Below are 16,193 nucleotides of genomic sequence, written 5' to 3' on the forward strand. Positions count from 1 at the left end.
ATAGATTTTCAGCTCAAAAGTCTGATGTAAATGTCTACTAATGCTCAAAAAATACTTCTTGATTACAACCAATATATGAATTTAGGGTCTATGGGTCAAAAAACAAAACAAAATACACAACTACAAAAAAAAACCCACTACTAAACTATAATTAATGGCCCCATCATTTGGGTATATCACTCATTCATGAGTATCTGTGGAGCAGAAAGGGCTTTATTTTTAAGTACAAAAAAAACATTCCTAAGAAAACTACTCTTTGTTTTTGTTTTTTTCAGTGCATCTCAATATAGATTTGGGTTAAAATGTCATAATATTTCCAGATGATATTTCTGTTGTTACTGTATGTGCAAAAATACTATCAGCCAGTTCAATATAAATGGTGGCCCTAAAAAAGGCTTCCCTATTACTAAAATATCACTAAGGGGCACAGTTGATAAAGAAAAAATGACTTCATCTAAAAAAATTTAGCATCACAATGTGTTTAACTAGATTTAATGTTTGTTAGATTATTTTTGTTGTTTTATGCAGTACTTTTTGTATTTGCTGTGCCCTGATGCATTTGCATAGGAAGACAAGCCAGTGAAAAAACTGAGATTATAGTTTTTTTCTAGATAAGAGTAAAACTGAATGCTTTTGATGTCATTGATGCAGCATGTTTGACATCAGAAACAGCATAAGAGATAGATCTTTCCACCAGATGGATGCAACATAATGCAGATACATTAAAGTCCTAAGCCTAAAGCCTCTCAACTGCTCTCAGAGATAGAAATTTAAAACTCCAAGGCTCAGTCAGTCTTTTACCTATTTTATTTAATGGAAAATATACTATATAGAAATAACTAGAGAGGCGCTGACATAGAAAAAAGATGCTCACAGTTTATACGATTTTAAGGAGTATTGATCAAGATTCCCAAGGATAGTATATGAAACTTCTCCATGAGACATATTGAAGTTCTCATTATCAGAAAAGGCTGTCCTCACCATGCATTTAATACTTGTTGGTAATGGTTTCCAACACTTATTTCCTAAGTCATTCCATATTTTACACATAACTTAAATTTCCTTGAATGTTTGGATTACTCTGGTTGCTGTTAACATCTGGGGTGAGTTTCATGTAAATGGGCCTAGCAGAAATATTTAGACTGAGATCAACATTCATTTTTTAGATGCCGTTTTCATTTTAAAAACAACATTATATAGGCTCAAAATACGGTAGCTTAAAAAGATGAAGGAAAAAGTCAGAATGTGCATTACAATAAAATCTTATTTTGGTCATTTGAGCAGCTCATTACGTGTTTAAAAATGCCCGATGATCCAACACAATTCAGTTTGTTTAGCTAGAGGAAGTATGATGGGGAAGTTTTTCTCTTCAAAAGCTGCCATCTTGAATTACATAATTTGATCACACTTCAAAGAAGCTCTTCCATGAGAGAAATGGGTGAAATGATGCCTGCAAAGTAGCTAGATAAAAATAGTTATTAGCGCTGATCACCATTCAATTATTCACTGAATGATTTATCATAAATCCATATAGCCTCCCTGTTTTCATTAAGAGTATAAAGTTAAAATTCAAATGTTTTTACAGAAAACTTCTTTTTAGATATTTCAAGATTGTACTTAATGCATTTTTCCCAACGCTATTTTTTTATACAGGATAGAATTTAAAAAGTCATTAAATTAGTCTAAATATTGCTTTTTTAGAAGTCTATGCCATATTTTATTCATCTTAACCCATTATTTAGAGTCCTTAGTACTAAAAATAAAACACCTGAATTATTTCATTTGAAACAAAACCCAGCATGTTTGACCAGCATAAACCTTAGATCATCTGGGTTCCTAGCTGGACCAGAGCTGACCCAGGATATAAATTGTTAATCTGGGTTGTTTTTAATTCAGCAGTTCTTATAGCGTAACCAGTCTCCAGTGACTTTAAAACTGTTAATTGTCCACAAGAAACAGCCTCATTCTGGGTTTTCTTTTAGTTCACTGCAAAGACTGATCTCAAAATCAGTAAAAATGACTTTAAACAAGTGTACTTGTTTTTGACTCGAGCGGAAAAATTAGAGGGTCTTCCAGTGGCATTTAGTTTTTGTCTTATTTAAAAAAAAAATAATCTTATTTCATTGGTTAAGTGTCCTACTGGCCCAAATTGAGGGAAAATGCAAACATTTCAAGAACAACTGACTTCAGAAATAAATGCTTAAAGCAAAAAATTTTTACTAGATAGTCTTATTCCTGTCCAGGATCACACTCTGAAGTTTTCCAACCCACATGGATGAAATAAGAACATTTTACAAAGCACATATAGACCAGTATTGATACTTTCTAAAATCTAAGTTTGATATATCATCAAACTTTTGACCTTTAGTATGTTTATTGTAGTTTCTCTATTTTTTTAAACCTAGAATTTTGACATTTTATACCTGACTAGGTGAAATTAATATGATAAACAAAAAGTTTAGAAAGAAAACGGTGTGTGCATTCTCTCTTAAATTAATAAGGTACAAAAAAAAATAATAATAATAATTAATTCTGCTGCAACCTGGTGTTGCTTTTTAGATTAACAGATAATCTGAAGCTAAAGTATCCATTTCTCCTCAATCTGAAATCCATTGATCAGTGCAGGGTGGGCCCGGCCTCATGTCCATTAACTGCAGGAGTTTGGGACCAACTGCACAGATCTGCAAGAGTTTAGCTAGCAAGGCTTAACATGAATCAATGAAACTGACAGACAATCAAACAGAAGCAAGTTCCAGTCAGGAAAAAGGTAAAATCGCCAGGTATTCTGCTCAGATAACTGTTCCTGAAATAGCGTCCTGAAAATTATTACCGGTAAGAGGATTTTATCAAAAATTATTTCCTTTATGCAAGTACATTACTAATCCTGGACTCTTCTGACCAGAAAACGACTGAATTTTGTTGCATGATATTGTAGTGACAGATTTTTATACCCAGAGTTTTAAAGAGACAACCAATAAGAGACCTTGGTTGCTGGAGGATGAGGCATCAAAGAAAACATGCCAAAACAGTAACAGGTTATCAGAATCATAAACTGGTTTTGTATCAAATAAATAATGTGTAGGGGATAAAGGCCTTTAATTAAACAGAAAAAAAACAAGTTTACAAGATCCTCATACTGATTTGCTTTTTTCAAGATCAGGTGGATGCAAGTAAAAAACAAAAAAGCAAAATGTATAAAATCTAGTCCAACTAGCTAGTTAAAGAAGGTACCTCTGTAAAACATGCAGCATAGTGCTGTGGGAATGCTTTTCGTCAGCAAGAACAAGAACCTGGTCAGAGTTAGGAAGAGATGATGGGATGCAGAGGACTTTAGATTGGAGTTCACTTTCTGACAGGACAGCATTAATATGATAGAAATTATGATAAGATGAGCGATGCCTTCAGCTGAGGCTTACCTTACAAGTCTGGTCAGGAAAAAGGAAGGTTAATAAAAAAACAAAAACATTGCCGTGCCATTATTTCAAGAGATCTTTAAGCCTAATAGTCCCTCCATTTCTCAGCTGTATGATCTGAGATGATTTACTCCATTAAATCCTCACACAAAGAAGAGCTAAAGGAATCCGCTGCTGCTTTTCAGTTCTAACTTTCCCTGGATTATCAGGTGAAAAACAGCATAGATGTTGAAGCCTTGGACAACTAATCTGCTTAAAGATAACTGAAGCAGTATACTGACTAAGATCAAAATATATTGTTTTTAAACAGAAAAGGAAAGTTATGAAAAAGACCCAGCCTCTGCTCTTCCCCTGCTACATAACGTTCTCCATGAGCTCACATTCAGCTTGTTTGGTCAGACAAAGCGGAGTGTTCTGACAGTGTGCTGCGACCTGCTGGTGTGTATGTGTGAAAAGACAGTTTTACTTGGTCACATTAGACCACTAATTGCCAAGATGTGGACTTTAAGAGCCCAACTCTGTCTGTGTGGAGAAGACATGACGCCATGCAGCATCACTGGGAAAACAGCTCTCCTCAACTCTCTGCATTGTGTGAAACCAGTTTGTTTTATTTAGCTTTAGGCAGGGACAGACTGGTAACTTTCCATCATCTCATAAACCTGATTGCCTTTTTTTCTTAAACTAATTCATCAATAACGCTAAGAACTCTGAAACATATCCATTCATTTTCACTCTACTTGAAATTTCACGGAAATCATTCTGAGTACTACTGGCTTTCTTTATCTCTTGCCAAAACAAACTCCTTGGAGCAATTTTTAACATTCCAGCCAGAGAAGTCACACCTGATGTCAAGATGATGTACACATTTTTTGTGAAATCTGAGGTCCCCTTTGTGTCAGGTCATGGGTGTCTTCATTTGTCTTCTTCTAGCTTTCGCCTACAGAGACAGTTGAGCACCCCAGAGGCTACGAAGGAGGCCGATGAGCGGGTTAACCCAAATGTTTACACAAACTGCTGGTTCTCCTAATCCTCCTTCAGGGTCTTGGGCTGCAGACTCACAGCCTTCTGGGAACCCATTAGGATGCCTGCTGACAACTTACACACCCACTAAACAATGCAATGCAAGGTCCATCTAAATGACAGTGAGCATCGGTATTCATGGGCTTCTGAGGCTGCAGGGAAGCCTTCGCTGACACTGACTCACCCAGCGGGATTCCCAGTAACACAAATAAACAGCATTGGCTTTGCTTGCAGACTTGGAAAAATGGTGACCATCTTGCATGTAAACGCAAAAAGCTTCTGGACCTTTAACCCACTCTTCTGCTGTTGCACTCTGTTGTGGGGATATCCACGAGATGCACACCATGGCTATAAAAGGCACAAAGGAACCATTGATAAAACTTGTTGGAAAAACTTGATTTAATTATGGCGCTTTGTCATAAGTCATGAAAGCAAGTTGATAAAAAGCTAAAGACTCAACAGGTAGAAAAGCCTGAAAATCTCATAAGCAGTAGTTTTAGATAGACTCTTAATGTCTGTGCAGCAGTATTCAAAGGAAGAAAAGTTTTTCTTTTCCAGGTTGTGTGAAGAGTTGAACCGACAGATTAGACTTTTAGCTTATTTAGATAAGACACCCGAGTTCAGTGGGTATAATACAAATCCCTGCACCTTGAGTAATGCTTTGAGATTTCCTTTTTTTGTGTAACAATAGTCCATATTACGAACATGTTTAATTTGTGGATGAAGGCGTAGAGAATAAATGGCATTTGAGGAGATATTAAATGTTTCAAGGGTATAAACTGACTTGATTTCTTTTTTTAAGTTAATCTTTCCAAACCAATCCCCATGCTAAAGCTAAACTAACTGACTTATTTCTCTATTGGTAGCAAACTCTGCCAGTTAAATATAATTTATACCTCTTTACAGGTCTGTTATAATTCAGCAACATTAAAAAATCTTGAGCAGAAATTAGCTCTACTGGTTTAAATCATGCCACTGCACCTTTATCATTAAAGTTTGATTAGCCCATCTTAAAATGTTCCTTTTGCTGCTTATTTGGAGCCATTTAGTGATGCTCTTGCATGATTGTGTTGGTGCATAACACAATTGAACTTGAAATAAATGTCTTAAACTGATAACTGGACATTCTTCTTTAGGTGTTTTTGGTAGGGAGTCAAATAATGAGCTCCAGGCCATCACAATACATCACAGTGTATGATTGTCATAATGATGGCTTTTGTTTTTTATAATGCTGGGTCTTTTTGACCTTGGTTGTTGGAGGATGCAGACTTTTCAAAAGGTTCCACTTGTTGCAGTATTCGTTCTAAGGCTATTTTCTCATACATCTTTGAACATCAAAATGCTATTTTTGATTCTGAAAATTGCCTTTTTTTTTGTTTTTTACCTATGGCATTTTTTCAATGGTTTTTCTTAATGTTCGATCATGCTGAATTGTGAACAGTGACCAAATATAAATGGGTACCGAATTTGGTACCAACTGAAAATCAGCAGAAGCAGCTGCTACATTATACAAAGAAAGCATGGCATATAGAAAATACATGAGAGGAGGGCTCTACTCTTTGAAATGTCATGCAGATTTCATTCGCTGCAACATTTGTGAAGCGATATAAAAAGCAGCTGCTGGGTATACTTCAAATCTGAGGAAGCATCTGGTAAAGTGCCGCTCCTGTATTCACCACCGTTAGCATCCATTAGCAGCTCATCGTATGCAGCCAGCAACAAAAGGCATCAGAGTCTTCATCTGCTTCAGATAAATTATCCTAGATGACATTTGCAGGTACCCTTGAGTACTGACACCGATTCCTTGGTACCGGCCATTGGCACTGTACTGGTTCAAATGTGAACAGTACAAGTCAATAGGTAAGTAAAAACTTAAACTGTGGTTCTTAATTTGTTTTCACCTCCTGGTTGCATTGTTAATGTATTGTGAAGTAATTCCGGTAGTCTGGCCACTATTATTGATATTCCTATTGGAGTTTTAGAGCATTGAAAAACAGCCGAAAACAGATAAATTACTAAAAGCAACATGTTCACATCACAGTAATGTTATCAGCATTTTTATTTTATTTTTTTATTCAAATCTAAGAATTTTTGTAAAACCTGAAGACACAGATACAAAGTAGAAATGACAATGCTACATTTTTACCCTTTAAAGGGTATAAAAAAGGTAATAATAATAATAATAATAAATCCAATTTGTACCGCACTTTCATTAAGAAAAAATCTCAAAGTGCTACACAGTGCAAATAAACTCAAAGATAAAAATCAACCTTAAAAATCATGTGGTCATTAACAAAAATCTCAAAGTGCTACACAGTGCAAATAAAATCAAAGATAAAAATCAACAACATAAAAATCATGTGGAGGCAGAATAGGCTTGCTTAAATAAAAAAAGTCTTCAAGCCTCTTTTAAAATCATTCAGTGGTTGTGGAGCTCTCAGATGATCTGGGAGAGAGTTCCAGAGACGGGGGGCAGCGACAGCGAAGGCCCGATCTCCCATGGACCTTAATCTGGAGCGAGGAAGGTGAAGGAAGTTGCAGTCTTGTGATCGAAGAGATCTGGTGGATGAATGTGGAGTGAGAAGGTCCTTCAGATAATCCGGTGAGGATCCGTTTAAACACTGATGGGTGATGAGCGCGATTTTGTATTGAATTCTGCAGGTGATGGGAAGCCAGTGAAGGTCATGCAGAATAGGTGTAATATGGGCAAATTTGCGGGCCCTCAAGAGAATCCTGGCTGCGCTGTTTTGAATGTATTGGAGCTTCTGAAGATGTTTTTTATGGATTCCAACAAACAGAGAGTTGCAGTAGCCTAACCTGGAGGAGACAAATGCATGAACGAGAGTCTCAGCATCAGAAAAAGAAAGAAACGGACGAATTTTGGAGATATTACGAAGATGAAGGAAACAGATTTTAGACAGATGCTTAATGTGATTTTCAAAAGTAAGTTGAGAATCCATTCTAACTCCAAGATTTGTAACTATGGTCTACACTTTAGCTATGTTTCTGTGTGGGATACATCCATTTCAAAATGTTTTAAAGATCGGTGAAGGCTTGGTGTTCATCCCCACCAGGGTAGTGATCACTTCATCACAAATATTCAGGACAGAGAAACATACCTAAGTTTGTTCACCAGAATGTGAGAAGAAGTCAGAGTACCTGTAGAAAACCCATGCATACACAGAAAAAAGATTCAAAGTGTGCAAAAACTTCCAGTTGGGAATCAAACCTCAAATTTCTGTGGTTTTGCCATAATAGCAACAACTATACCAACAACGACTCTTTTTTTAATGTTAGTGTTTTCTCTGTATGAACAGTTTCTTAATCAATGCATGAATGTTGAAATAACTTTAGTTTCCTCTAACTTAAATTAGAGTTAATTTACATTAAACTAGCTGGTTCTTTGTGGCACTGAAGTCATTTGGACGCCACTACTATCAACATCATTAAATAGCATCATTTCCTCCAATGCACGAGGTTCATTTAAGTTGGACCAGGTTGTTCTGCAACTCCTGCTTGTAAAGAATGAGGAGCCCTTTTCTAACCCAACTCGGAGCCAATACTTCATCAAAATGTCCTTATTTCTGTCCCATCAGATTAACCCAGCTGGTTGGTTAAAGAAATACTTCTTCCATTTTAATACTTAAAGTTGCTCATAGGGTTTTGTTGGCATTTACAGTAGTAAAAAAGTTCCTCAGTTTATGGGAGTTTCTAATTTTAGTCGCAAATCTGTATGAAACTCAGCTCCATGCAGACTCTATGGTAAACATCCATAGAGAGAACAAAAGATAACATATCAGTAAAAGCCCTGACAATAATACTTAACTGTTATTCCTGCTGAAAATAGAATCTAATAAAAGTCCGTTAATTAATGTTTGTTTTAGTCATAAGTTCCTTTGCTGTTTTAATAAATGATTCACCTGCTGTTTATGGTCAATTTTCAGAGGTTTCTGTTTCTGTCACAAACCAGGAAGCTTTAAGATGTTATTATCCATTATTCTAATGGCTGGTCTTTTGTCAGTTTTCATGACCTTTTGCTTAAGAAATTACAGAATATCCCCACCAACAAGAGGCACAATGAATACAGCAGAGGTTTTAGTGCTGCTGAGTGCCTACTATCCCATAGGTGAGTTTGAAGCTCTTGTTTTTAAGTGCGAACGGAAGCAAACTGCAGGAAAAAACATAAGATTTTCTTGTTTTTTCTTGCTTTGAGATATATGCTGCTGCTTCCAAAACAGATCATACATTATAATGTGATAAAGAAAATTTGACTTAACACAAAAAGACCTGACCCTGTTTGAAAAAACAAAATCAGCCACAGTAAATGATCATAAATTTGCTAGAGAGACATTTCTAAGGTTTTGGGCCTAGAAATATATTCAATAAATGGACTGTAGCTAGAAGGTCTCTAAAACACAGTTTGTTTGTTTTTAAAAAGTGATTATTAAGTCAAAGCTTTAATTTAATTTATCATTTTTATTATCTGTTTGTATTATTAGATTGAGTTTACTCATAAAGCACCAATTCACAAAACGTCATCCAAAGGCACTTTATAAAGACAATTTAATCAAATAATACAGACTGATTGGTTAGATTATTATCTAAAGAAACCCATCTGGTGGCATTGATACATTGACTTGAAGGATTCGCTCCTGGATAAAAATGTGGTGACTATAAGGAGCCACCTGTATTATTAGGCCCATTGTACACTCATTAAAAAAGGCTGAAACTAGGTTTTTGCAGCCATGGCACTCTGGTCCCAATCTGATCCATCAAATGCTTTCAAAAAAAAGTTGTCCTTCTTTCAATAGAAACACTGATCCATCTCCTACATTTATCTGCTCAGTTCTTAACTCCCTGTTTCGGTCCAGCATACCAACACCTACCTATTATTTTAGCTTTTATTGGACATGTAGATACAAGCAGAGGAGGTAGAGTACCCAATAATTGTACTCAAGGGTAGCATTTAACATTTTTTTACCAAAGTAAAAGTAAAAAGTAGTCATCCAAGAAATAACTCCAGTAAAGGTAAAAAAGTATTTGGTAGAAAGGCTACTTGAGGACTGAGGAAGTGTTGCATAATAACACCAGGTTTAATTTTTATAACTGATGCTGGCAAACAGACTCTATGTGCAACTTTTAAATGCCCAGATGAATATAAAAGAAAAAATATGTGCAGATAAAATACTTTTATTTTGTTTTTTTAACATAAAATGTATGAAAACCATTCCGTACAATGAGAACTGTATATATGTTAGGACAGGATAACAAATTCCACTTTTAATATATATTGTTTACTGTAGGTTTTACCTGATTTTGGAATAATTCAAATTAGTCAGACGAAAGAGAAGTCAGAGATTTTACTCAAGTAGTATGAGGAGCGATACTTTACAAGAATATCACTCAAGTAAAAGTAAGAAGTGGCACAGTAAACCTACTTCTAAAATAAATTTTTTTCCAAAGTGTTCCTCAAGTAAGTGTATTTTTTTTTAGCTTTTTTATTGTCATTACACTATCACAAGTACAGAGCAATGAAATTCACTCTGAATTTGACCCATCCCCTTGGGGAGCAGTGGGCTGCACACAGGGAGCAGTGTGGGGTTTCCTGTCTTTACTCAGGGACCCAGATTGGCAGTCTGTGGGAGTGGGGCTTGAACTCAAAACCTCTGGATTCCAAGTGGAATGCCCTAACCACTAGGCTGCCACTCCCACTAAAAACTGAGTAAATGTAAGTAATTAGCACTCACCTCTGCATACAAGTCGTGTTTTAATTTTTTTATGTGATCAGGTCAATCTGAACACCTACAGTAAGGATGACCTCTAGGTTTAGCTTAATGATAAAACTGTGAGTGAACAGCCAAATCTTTAGGATAGATCTTTAGGTTAGCAGTTATACTTATATAGATAGCTAAAGGTAAAGAATACAGGAATAAGGATCTGTTGTGGTTCGATGTGAGAAAAAAGGTATGCAAGTTTTTCCAGGGGAGAAAAAAAGGCTTAGGGTTAAGCTTATTCTGCTGACTTATTCCCAAAACAGAAACATGAGTTAGGAAAAAAAAAGTGCTGCACACAGTGCATCAAATTGGCCAAGACTCAATGTGAAATACCCTGAGGGCTGTAGAGCCAGACAGGTGTGCAGGGCTGTCCACAGCAAACACAGCCGGAGGCTCAAATGTCTAGATTCTGAATGTTTTTGCTTTTATGCAAGGACAAAATAATCATCTGAAGAGCAGATCGAGAACTGCTGCCTAAAACGTGTCAAAGTTCTTGTTTTTATGAGTAAAAAGCTGCCCGCTTGTCTTACAGTGCAAACACATCTTCATCTGTTACATGGTTTAATAATTGCTACCTGAATAGATGTGGTTCTTAACTCAGTAGGTGGTCTGCTTAACAGCCTTGGCTTCATGACAAGTTCACGTCCAGCTACCATCACAGATGAGACCCTCTGACACACTGAGACTCTTTTCCACATTCCCCGGATGACTCTGCATGCTCATTCCTCTGAAACAGAACTCTAAGCTGAGACAGGAGGCAAGAAAACACCGAAACTATGCACGCGCAGGAGCACAAGCTGCTATTATAGACTATTAAAGCTGCAGGTATCTGGGCCGCAAGCCAAAATGGCAGGAAAGTGACCGAGTTTCTCCAAAATAACTGTGGCGCTCATATTTAAATGGCTGGTTTCTTGCAGTCAGTGATGTGTAATGCTTTAAGCTTAGTTTTAAGGAAACTAACCAGGGTAGCTTTGAGGCTTATGAATGTTTTTCCAAATATATTATGAAAAAAAATACTAAAACCTACAGCAATCCCCTTTACTATGATGTGAACAAAGCCAAACTCACTCTAACCCTAGCTCAGTATAAGCCACTGTGGTTTGTGAAAAAAAAATCATTAGTGGATGTAGAAGCAACACTTTTTTGTGATATTGATGTTTAAAAGTTTAAAGCAGGGTTAAAACAATACTCCAAGATTTGGGTATATATTATCAGCTGAAATGAAAGCCCAGAGACCCAGAGTCAAATATGGAGGAGCTGCAGAAATTCACTGATCAGGAGGGGAAAATATTCTGACACAATAACTGATTTTATGCTTAAAAAAGAAAAGATTAATCTTTTTTGCAGTTTGCCACAATCCATGTACGGTATGCATGAAGGAGGTTCTCCGATAGGACTGAAAAAACATTTTACTCTAAAACACTATGAAGGAAAACTAACACAATCCTTCCCAACAAACGTACTGTTAATTACAGTGAATACAGTGATCACAGCATCATTTCGGTGTATTCTTCTCCTGAGCAGCAATAGAGAAACTACAAGTTAAAGGGAAGATGGATGGAGCTAAATTCAACCTGATCCCAGAAGAAATCCTTTTGAAAGCTGCAAAACAATAGAGACTGGAGCAGAGGTTTAGCTTCCAGCTGCTAAATCACCTAAAACATGCAGCCAGAGCCACGGTGAAATGGTTCAAAGTGAATTCATAGGCGTAAATGGCCGTGTTAAAGTTCAGACCTAAATTCACTTGAAAATGATGAACTCAGGAGTGTTCTCCATCCAGACTAACTGAGCATGGGCTGGCAGACGTACCCCTAAAAAGACTTGTACCTTTAATCCCAGCTCAAAGTTAGAGGATGATCTTTTATTTGTGGGTGAATATTCTAAATAAGTGGTCCTCTAAATTGTCAATCATTCTGGTGATAAGTTTAAGTAGGACCGTCCTACATGCTCATCCAGTTAGCTTATCTTTTTCTGCACATATGCACTTTCAGGTGTATATCTGACGGTTTCAGACAGTCATTGAAGGTCACCTTTCTCACCACAGTTCTCTGAAAATGGCCGAGGGTCGTAAGAGAAAAAGTGTCTACGATGTGTATGAGAGGAAAAGAAAGGCCTCAGAAGAGGCAGATGTTTCCCAGAATGCTTTGCTCTCACAGTTGCCCAATGTCGCTACAGGCTTCTGCCCCTCAACAGCAGCGACTAATGTCAAAGATGGCGCAAGCACCACACAATGAACCAACGGGGAAGTGATCATCTGTCCGTAGGCCAAGTCGAAGTTCACTATGAAGTCGATCGGAGCTATGAGAACAGCTACTTTTAAACAGAGCGTGCACGAGGAGAAATGGGCTTGTGCATGCTCTCGCAAGCGCATTTTTTTAAAGTGGAGAGGTCGGTTCTTTTAAATAATGCAAGAAAATCTTCTACAATAACTTTAAGTCAATTGCATGCACTTTTTTTTTTATTACCAGAAACCTTAAAAATGTATGAAAAAAATCACAAAATAAGACTATTTGGATGCAGCTTTTGTTTAAAGGAGATAAATGTTGAGGTTATGTGTGCGTCCTATACGGTGCATCCACAGACACACACATACATGCTCAGACAGCCGCCGTCTGAGTGGCAGGTGATGGGACAGGTGCTTCTCCAGACAGTTGTGGGGGGAAGGAGGAAGTGGGAGGGGGATCATACTTTGCATCTGAGTGTTATGTGAGCAGACATGCATGAGGAAATCAGATCTAAGCGACGGCCTATAGGTGAAAAAAATCATTCCCAGCTAACTGATTCTTTTTTTCTTTTTTTGGGCCTGGTTCTGACTTCTTCATCTCATCTGGCAGTGATCATTCCAGGAAAAAAAGGTTAACAAGGCGTCAGGGATCATGCAGAGGATTTCCTGCCTGTAATAAACGGCAGTTGAACAGTTCAAGGTCCTGATTTGAATTTGGTCCTGGTACACATTTACCAGACATGCAGATTGTGCATTCAGGCCTGGACTAAGGTGGTGAATCAGACCAGTAAAAACCGCAGCGACCTTATTGTAAAGCGGTAATATTTACAGACAAACTATCTACACACAGGGCAGCAGACACCTCACATGACAGAGCACTTAGTCATCAGGTGGGCAGACAGAAACACAGCCTCACCTCAGCTCACCTTCTCTCCAACAGGATTGGCAGTTTCAAATGATGCACATGACAACAAAAACTAAATATAAGCAAAGTTATGATCTGATGAATGTATTCATGCCTTTCAAAACACTCTTTAGGACTAGAATAATCTGTTTGGTGCCACAGAAGCATCAGAAGTTTGCCTCTTACCCTTAAAAATTCAAGAAAGGAGAGCCAAGCGCCAACTTTTAGCCACATAGAGTTCCTAACAACCCTTCATCTAACATATTCCAGACATGCACTTACCTGCCTCGCTCTGCAGCAACCCACTGCTACTCTGTAACATCACATTTAAAGGCTCACTGCCTAAGGAGCTGCTGGAGATATTATCGATGCAAGAAGCAGCTTCTTCAAAGGGAATATTTAATAGAGAAGCTAATAATCTCTCAGGTACCAAACATGCATCTGCTTAAGCTGGATAGTTGGATCTCTGGAGCCTTTATCTAGGGCTTTATTTACAAATACAAATCAGAAATTAATTAATTTGCAGGTCATTTAATGAGCCGCACAGCTTTCTTTTTACAGAATGCACAACATAAAAAGTACAGCCTGCTCACTCCTTCCTATACAGCCCAGCTCACCTTTCACTCCCTGCTACAAAGTGCTCAGATGACAAGTTTTGGAAAGATGCAGATTTATTAGCTCAGATTGTTCATTTAGGGTAACTGGTACCATACCTCGCTGGCGTTCGCAGCCTAGAGTTTGTGCTGGACGATGGCCAGCAGCAGTGTGTGAATCCAGGCCATCCCAGGGTCAGCCTGAGCAAGTCTGCAATCCATCGCTGCCTTGAGTTCCTCTCGGCTTCCCTCCTCCCCTTTCTGCACTTGGCTTTCTTTTTTGGATCACAGCAGACTTTTTGAAACTGTGTCTCTCTTCTTGATTTCTCTTCTGTTTGTTCCTCTTACTTCTGTTTTTCCTCAGAAAATCAAAAACAGGTTAAAAACAACTCCCGCTTGCTGCTCTCATAGCTACTTATAATGCAGATCCACTCTCTGAGCTTCTCTGCTTCTTTACCCTCCCACCCTTCTCTCTCTCTCTCTCTGTTTCTCCCTGCTACTGTTGGAGAGGAGCGCTCCTTCTTTCTCTTATTCTCCTCCCTTTTTGCTGCCCTTCCTCTAATAGTTATTTAGTGTCTCATTTCAGCACCTGCCCTGACACAGAAAGAGGAGAAAGGGAGAGGGACAAACGGACTTGGTAACAATAATGTTTATCTGATAGGAAAGTGTGCCCAAGGTGTGTTGTGGAAGCTTATTTACTCTTTAAATTTGTCAACTTTTTTACCGTTACCATCAAGAACTGATATTGTTTTACTGAAATTGTATTTTTGTTTTGATGTATCAGGTTAAAGAAGAGAAGATATCCATGCCACACTTTTCAGATTTCACAATTCATTAACAAGTGTCGATAAATATGGAAATGGAAGAAGTCTCATTATCTAAGAGTTGTTTTGTTTTCATCCTTCCATCTTTGTTTCCTTCTTATTCGTCCCATTCCCTCCTTTTTTCTTTCATAACCTGCTTTATTGTCTCCCTCCTTCAATCTTACATTCTATCCTTATTTCCTTGTGATCTTACACCTTTCCTTGTCTTTACTTCCCATCTTACCTTGCATAATCATTTCCTTCTCAGTGCCTCTTTTTCTGCACTTCCTCACATCCTTTTTCTTTCTTGTATCTTTTCTTCTTCCTTTACCCGACCCTTTCCTTTCCCTTTATTCTCTCATTTTGTCATAATCTGCATCTCACTCTCCTTATTTTCTCTATTCCTTTCTACCTTTGTCTTTTAAAGCCTGAAAACCCACTATTCATGATGAATATTTTTATATAATTAAAACAGAAAACTAAATTTTAGTCTGGATCATTTGGGAAATTATACAAAATGTTCTTTAAATAATCATTTAGTATCACTGAGATTTGTGTTTTTAAAAACACATGAAAATATTTTTTTTCCTCTTTATTGTTATGTGCTGCTTTGTTTTTCTCCATCACATACAATCCAAATAATAAATATGAAACACATTTTCTCTGTATTTAGCTCCATCCATCTTACCACAAACTCCTTTCCTGCCGTAGTAAAGAATACCCACAGCCTGCTATGATTCATGATGGTATGGAGAGTTTAGCTTCTGTCACATTTCTTTTTGCATGTTGCAATATTAAATTTTATCTCTTGGGCTTGATTCAATTAAATGCTATTGGAGTATTGTTTCTAAAAATGAAGAAAAAAAAAATTCAGAGACATCGCAGAATTTTCTTTTATTCAGTGACAGCTCTACCTTGTGTTCTGTCACATAAAATCTTAACACATTTCATTAAGGTTGCCAGGCTTATACACACAATGAGCCTTATTTGGAGTGATTTGATAACACTACGTGCTTTATAGAAGCAAAACTTTGCATAAAAAATATTTGCATGTCTGTGGATTTGTTCAAACAGCCCAATAGTTAACAGAACCTCCTACTGCATCCAATACAGGTAGTTTCTTCCACATATCAGGCTTGTGAGGTGGTGACAGATTGGAGCTGCTAAGGGTTGCTTCAGCTCTCGTCTATTTTAGTGCTCTCTGCTCTGTCAACTGTGTTCACTTATTAAAGATAGTGGGGGGAGTGGAGGGGGCGGGGGGTTAACTCAGGTCAGCAGTTTCCTCTGCAGCGTTGGATGCCCTATTTGTTTTGTTTCTTTGCAGGAGCACAAAAGAAAGTTATAAAACACAGAAAATACTAAAGCCATCGGCAATCTAGGTTTATTCGATAAAAGTAAAAGCTAATTTAATTTTGGTTCCTACATTGTGTTTCAAAGCAAAGGAAAGGAGCTTTTGTGTGGA

General features: G+C 37.4%; 1 protein-coding gene across 3 annotated transcripts in view; it reads right to left on the minus strand.

The window, feature by feature from the left end:
* The window catches only part of arhgef19 (Rho guanine nucleotide exchange factor (GEF) 19), a 36,147-nt gene extending 21,745 nt beyond the window's left edge, over positions 1 to 14,402 (minus strand). For 2 of the 3 annotated variants that reach the window (XR_005281928.1, XM_038298507.1), the window contains exon 1: positions 14,049 to 14,402. The gene's annotated coding sequence lies outside the window, so the exon portion shown is untranslated. The remainder of the gene's footprint in view (positions 1 to 14,048) is intronic. The other variant, XM_038298508.1, reaches the window with a different exon arrangement.
* Positions 14,403 to 16,193: the final 1,791 nt, after the last annotated feature.

Source organism: Cyprinodon tularosa, unplaced genomic scaffold (assembly GCF_016077235.1).
Source record: "Cyprinodon tularosa strain WSP-4 unplaced genomic scaffold, ASM1607723v1 ctg409, whole genome shotgun sequence".
In the NCBI taxonomy this organism is placed as follows: Eukaryota; Metazoa; Chordata; class Actinopteri; order Cyprinodontiformes; family Cyprinodontidae; genus Cyprinodon; species Cyprinodon tularosa.